We start from the raw sequence: 6,045 nt of genomic DNA on the forward strand, positions 1-6,045 counted from the left end.
GAGTTGAGGTGCTGAAATGGCGGGGGGAAAGTTTGTGCTGAGAAGAAGATGATACATTTTTTAGTAGACACATTGAAATATTTACTGGCTTCTAAATGCTTTTATACAGTTTGAAGCGAAGGCTAGCTGGGCTGTCTGTTATTATGTGTTCAGTGAAGAAGTGGTCTGATTGATACGCTGGATGGCTCTCATCAATTTGATCGCTTGCTGGCCCAATCCTTATCTATTGGAAGTGAACTGGTTCGATGGTGGACCATGAGGATGGGAGAAACTGGGGAGAAATTGGGTGTTGCTGAACTCAATTAGCATTCTAGTTTATGGAACCCATTCAGGTTCTCGCTGAACATTCCCAATTCCCTTCTAGAAACTGCCTGTTTGACTTGGAGCTGCTTAGCAACTAACCTAACCCAGCCCAGGACCTTGATTCCTCTGTGACAGTCTGAGCACCTCTTAGTAATACAGTGCTATGAAAAAGTATTTGCCCCCTTTCTAATTTTCTCTACTTTTGCATATTTGTGATACTGAATGTTATCAGATCTTCAACCAAAACCTAATATTAGATAAAGGGAACATAAGTGAACAAATAACACAACAATTACATATTTATTTCATAAACAAATTTATGGAACACCCAATTCCCCTGTGTGAAAAAGTAATTGCCCCCTTACACTCAATAACTGGTTGTGCCACCTTTAGCTGCAATGACTCCAACCAAATGCTTCCTGTAGTTGTTGATCAGTCTCTCACGTCGCTGTGGAGGAATTTTGGCCCACTCTTCCATGCAGAACTGCTTTAACTCAGTGACATGTGGGTTTTCAAGCATGAACTGCTCGTTTCAAGTCCTGCCACATCACAACATAACCAATTGTGCATGTTCTCCCACTTAAAACGATGAGAGAGGCCTGTAATTTTCATCATAGGTACACATCAACTACTCCTGAAAATCACATTGTAGGATTTTTTATGAATTTATTTGCAAATTATGGTGGAAAATAAGTATTTGGTCACCTACAAACAAGCAAGATTTCTGGCTCTCACAGAACTGTAACTTCTTCTTTAAGAGGCTCCTCTGTCCTCCACTCGTTACCTGTATTAATGGCACCTGTTTGAACTTGTTATCAGTATAAAAGACACCTGTCCACAACCTCAAACAGTCACACTCCAAACTCCACTATGGCCAAGACCAAAGAGCTGTCAAAGCACACCAGAAACAAAATTGTAGACCTGCACCAGGCTGGGGAAGACTGAATCTGCAATAGGTAAGCAGCTTGGTTTGAAGAAATCAACTGTGGGAGCAATTATTAGGAAATGGAAGACATACAAGACCACTGATAATCTCCCTCGATCTGGGGCTCCACGCAAGCTCTCACCCCGTGGGGTCAAAATGATCACAAGAACGGTGAGCAAAATCCCAGAACCAGACGGGGGACCTAGTGAATGACCTGCAGAGAGCTGGGACCAAAGTAACAAAGCCTACCATCAGTAACACACTACGCAGCCAGGGACTCAAATCCTGCAGTGCCAGACGTGTCCCCCTGCTTAAGCCAGTACATGTCCAGGCCCGTCTGAAGTTTGCTAGATTGCATTTGGATGATCCAGAAGAGGATTGGGAGAATGTCCATATGGTCAGATGAAACCAAAATATAACTTTTTGGTAAAAACTCAACTCGTCGTGTTTAGAGGACAAAGAATGCTGAGTTGCATCCAAAGAACACCATACCTACTGTGAAGCATGGGGGTGGACACATCATGCTTTGGGGCTGTTTTTCTGCAAAGGGACCAGGACCACTGATCCGTGTAAAGGAAAGAATGAATGGGGCCATGTATCGTGAGATTTTGAGTGAAAACCTCCTTCCATCAGCAAGGGCATTGAAGATGAAACGTGGCTGGGTCTTTCAACATGACAATGATCCCAAACACACCGCCCGGGCAACGAAGGAGTGGCTTCGTAAGAAGCATTTCAAGGTCCTGGAGTGGCCTAGCCAGTCTCCAGATCTCAACCCCATAGAAAATCTTTGGAGGGAGTTGAAAGTCCGTGTTGCCCAGCGACAGCCCCAAAACATCACTGCTCTAGAGGAGATCTGCATGGAGGAATGGGCCAAAATACCAGCAACAGTGTGTGAAAACCTTGGGAAGACTTACAGAAAACGTTTGACCTGTGTCATTGCCAACAAAGGGTATATAACAAAGTATTGAGAAACTTTTGTTATTGACCAAATACTTATTTTCCAACATAATTTGCAAATAAATTCATTAAAAATCCTGCAATGTGATTTTCTGGATTTCTTTTTCTCATTTTGTCTGTCATAGTTGACGTGTACCTATGATGAAAATTACAGGCCTCTCTCATCTTTTTAAGTGGGACAACTGGGACAATTGGTGGCTGACTAAATACTTTTTTTTCCCCACTGTACATATACAGTACCAGTCAAAAGTTTGGACACACCTACTCATTCCATTTTATTTTTATTTTTTAAAACTATTTTCTACATTGTAGCGTAATGGCGAAGACATCAAAACTATGAAATATCTCATATGGAATCATGTAGTAAGCAAAAAAGTGTTAAACAAATCAAAATATGTTATCTTTGAGATTCTTCAAATAGCCACCCTTTGCCTTGATGACAGCTTTGCACACTCTTGGCATTCTCTCAACCAGCTTCATGAGATAGTCACCTGGAATGATTTTCAATTAACAGGTGTGCTGCCTTAAATTAATTTGTGAAATTTCTTTCCTTCCTAATGCATTTGAGCCAATCAGTTGTGTTGTGACAAGGTGGGGGGGGTGTACAGAAGATAGCCCTATTTGGTAAAAGACCAAGTCCATATTATGGGAAGAACAGTTCAAATAAGCAAAGAGAAATGACAGTCCATCGTTACTTTGGGACATGAAGGTCAGTAAATACGGAACATTTCAAGAACTTTGAAAGTTGCTTGGGACAAGTAACACGAGCAATGGACATTAGACCGGTGGAAATGTGTCCTTTGGTCTGGAGTCCAAATTGGAGATTTTTGGGTCCAACCGCCGTGTCTTTGTGAGACGTGGTGTGGGTGAACGGATGCTCTCCGCATGTGTAGTTTCCACCGTAAAACATGGAGGAGGAGGTGTTATGGTGTGGGGGTGCTTTGCTGGTGACACTGTGTCTGTGATTTATTTAGAATTCAAGGCACACTTAACCAGCATGGCTACCACAGCATTCTGCAGCGATACACCATCCTATCTGGTTTGGACTTAGTGGGACTATTATTTGTTTTTCAACAGGACAAGGACTCAACACACCTTCAGGCTGGGTAAGGGCTATTTTACCAAGAAGGAGAGTGATGGAATGCTGCATCAGATGACCTGGCCTCCACAATCCCCCAACCTCAACCCAATTGAGATGGTTTGGGATGAGTCGGACGGCAGAGTGAAGGAAAAGCAGCCAACAAGTGCTAAGCATATGTGGGACCTCCTTCAAGACTGTTGGAAAAGCATTCTAGGTGAAGCTGGTTGAGAGAATGCCAAGAGTGTGCGAATCTCAAACATAAAATATATTTTGATTTGTTTAACACATTTTTTGGGTTACTACATGATTCCATATGTGTTATTTAATAGTTTTGATGTCTTCACTATTATTCTACAATGTAGAAAATAGTAAAAATAAAGAAAAACCCTTGAATGAATTGGTGTGTCCAAACTTTTGACTGGTACTGTATATACACTGCTCAAAAAAATAAAGGGAACACTTAAACAACACAATGTAACTCCAAGTCAATCACACTTCTGTGAAATCAAACTGTCCACTTAGGAAGCAACACTGATTGACAATACATTTCACATGCTGTTGTGCAAATGGAATAGACAACAGGTGGAAATTAGCAAGACACCCCCAATAAAGGACTGATGTTTTGGTCGCTTTTGAATGCTGGCGATGCTTTCACTCTAGTGGTAGCATGAGACGGAGTCTACAACCCACACAAGTGGCTCAGGTAGTGCAGCTCATCCAGGATGGCACATCAATGCGAGCTATGGCAAGAAGGTTTGCTGTGTCTGTCAGCGTAGTGTCCAGAGCATGGAGGCGCTACCAGGAGACAGGCCAGTACATCAGGAGACGTGGAGGAGGCCGTAGGAGGGCAACAACCCAGCAGCAGGACTGCTACCTCCGCCTTTGTGCAAGGAGGAGCAGGAGGAGCATTTACCAGAGCCCTGCAAAATGACCTCCCAGCAGGCCACAAATGTGCATGTGTCTGCTCAAACGGTCAGAAACAGACTCCATGAGGGTGGTATGAGGGCCCGACGTCCACAGGTGGGGGTTGTGCTTACAGCCCAACACCGTGCAGGACGTTTGGCATTTGCCAGAGAACACCAAGATTGGCAAATTCGCCACTGGTGCCCTGTGCTCTTCACAGATGAAAGCAGGTTCACACTGAGCACGTGACAGACGTGACAGAGTCTGGAGACGCCGTGGAGAACGTTCTGCTGCCTGCAACATCCTCCAGCATGGCCAGTTTGGCGGTGGGTCAGTCATGGTGTGGGGTGGCATTTCTTTGGGGGGCCGCACAGCCCTCCATGTGCTCGCCAGAGGTAGCCTGACTGCCATTAGGTACCGAGATGAGATCCTCAGACCCCTTGTGAGACCATATGCTGGTGCGGTTGGCCCTGGGTTCCTCCTAATGCAAGACAATGCTAGACCTCATGTGGCTGGAGTGTGTCAGCAGTTCCTGCAAGAGGAAGGCATTGATGCTATGGACTGGCCCGCCCGTTCCCCAGACCTGAATCCAATTGAGCACATCTGGGACATCATGTCTCGCTCCATCCACCAACGCCACGTTGCACCACAGACTGTCCAGGAGTTGGCGGATGCTTTAGTCCAGGTCTGGGAGGAGATCCCTCAGGAGACCATCCGCCACCTCATCAGGAGCATGCCCAGGTGTTGTAGGGAGGTCATACAGGCACGTGGAGGCCACACACACTACTGAGCCTCATTTTGACTTGTTTTAAGGACATTACATCAAAGTTGGATCAGCCTGTAGTGTGGTTTTCCACTTTAATTTTGAGGGTGACTCCAAATCCAGACCTCCATGGGTTGATAAATTTGATTTCCATTGATAATTTTTGTGTGATTTTGTTGTCAGCACATTCAACTATGTAAAGAAAAAAGTATTTAATAAGATTATTTAATTCTTTCAGATCTAGGATGTGTTATTTTAGTGTTCCCTTTATTTTTTTGAGCAGTGTATATACACGAGCACGCGCACGCACACACCCCCACTGTATACTCTGTGTATATACAGTTGAAGTCGGAAGTTTACATACACCTTGGTCAAATACATTTAAACTCAGTTTTTCACAATTCCTGACATTTAATCCTAGTAAAAAGTCCCTGTCTTAGGTCAGGTAGGATCACCACTTTTATTTTAAGAATGTGAAATGTCAGAATGATAGTAGAGAGATTTATTTAAGCTTTTATTTCTTTCATCACATTCCCAGTGGGTCAGAAGTTTACATACACTCAATTAGTATTTGGTAGCGTTGCCTTTAAATTGTTTAACTTGGGTCAAACATTTAGGGTAGCCTGAATGGCCTTTCAGGTTATGTCGATATAGGACTTGTTATACTGTGGATATAGATACTTTTGTACCTGTTTCCTCCAGCATGTTCACAAGGTCCTTTGCTGCTGTTCTGGTATTGATATCCACTTTTCGCACCAAAGTACGTTCATCTCTAGGAGACAGAATGCATCTCCTTCCTGAGCGGTATGACGTCCCATGGTGTTTATACTTGCGTACTATTGTTCCCACATGCACGGAGTAGATGTCCTAACCGACTTGCCAAAACTATAGTTTGTTAACAAGAAATTTGTGAAGTGGTTGAAAAACGAGTTTTAATGACTCCAACCTAAGTGTATGTAAACTTCCGACTTCAACTGTACATAGATTGATTGATTCATTCTCTGGAAAAGTGACAACCCTGTTAAATGTTTTGTCCAGTTTCTCGTGAGATATTCTTGCCATTTCCACACCCGCATTTACTTCAAAGGATTGTGGTGTGAAAAGCATTAGAAT

The sequence above is a fragment of the Coregonus clupeaformis genome, chromosome 7 (assembly GCF_020615455.1).
Source record: "Coregonus clupeaformis isolate EN_2021a chromosome 7, ASM2061545v1, whole genome shotgun sequence".
NCBI lineage: Eukaryota > Metazoa > Chordata > Actinopteri > Salmoniformes > Salmonidae > Coregonus > Coregonus clupeaformis.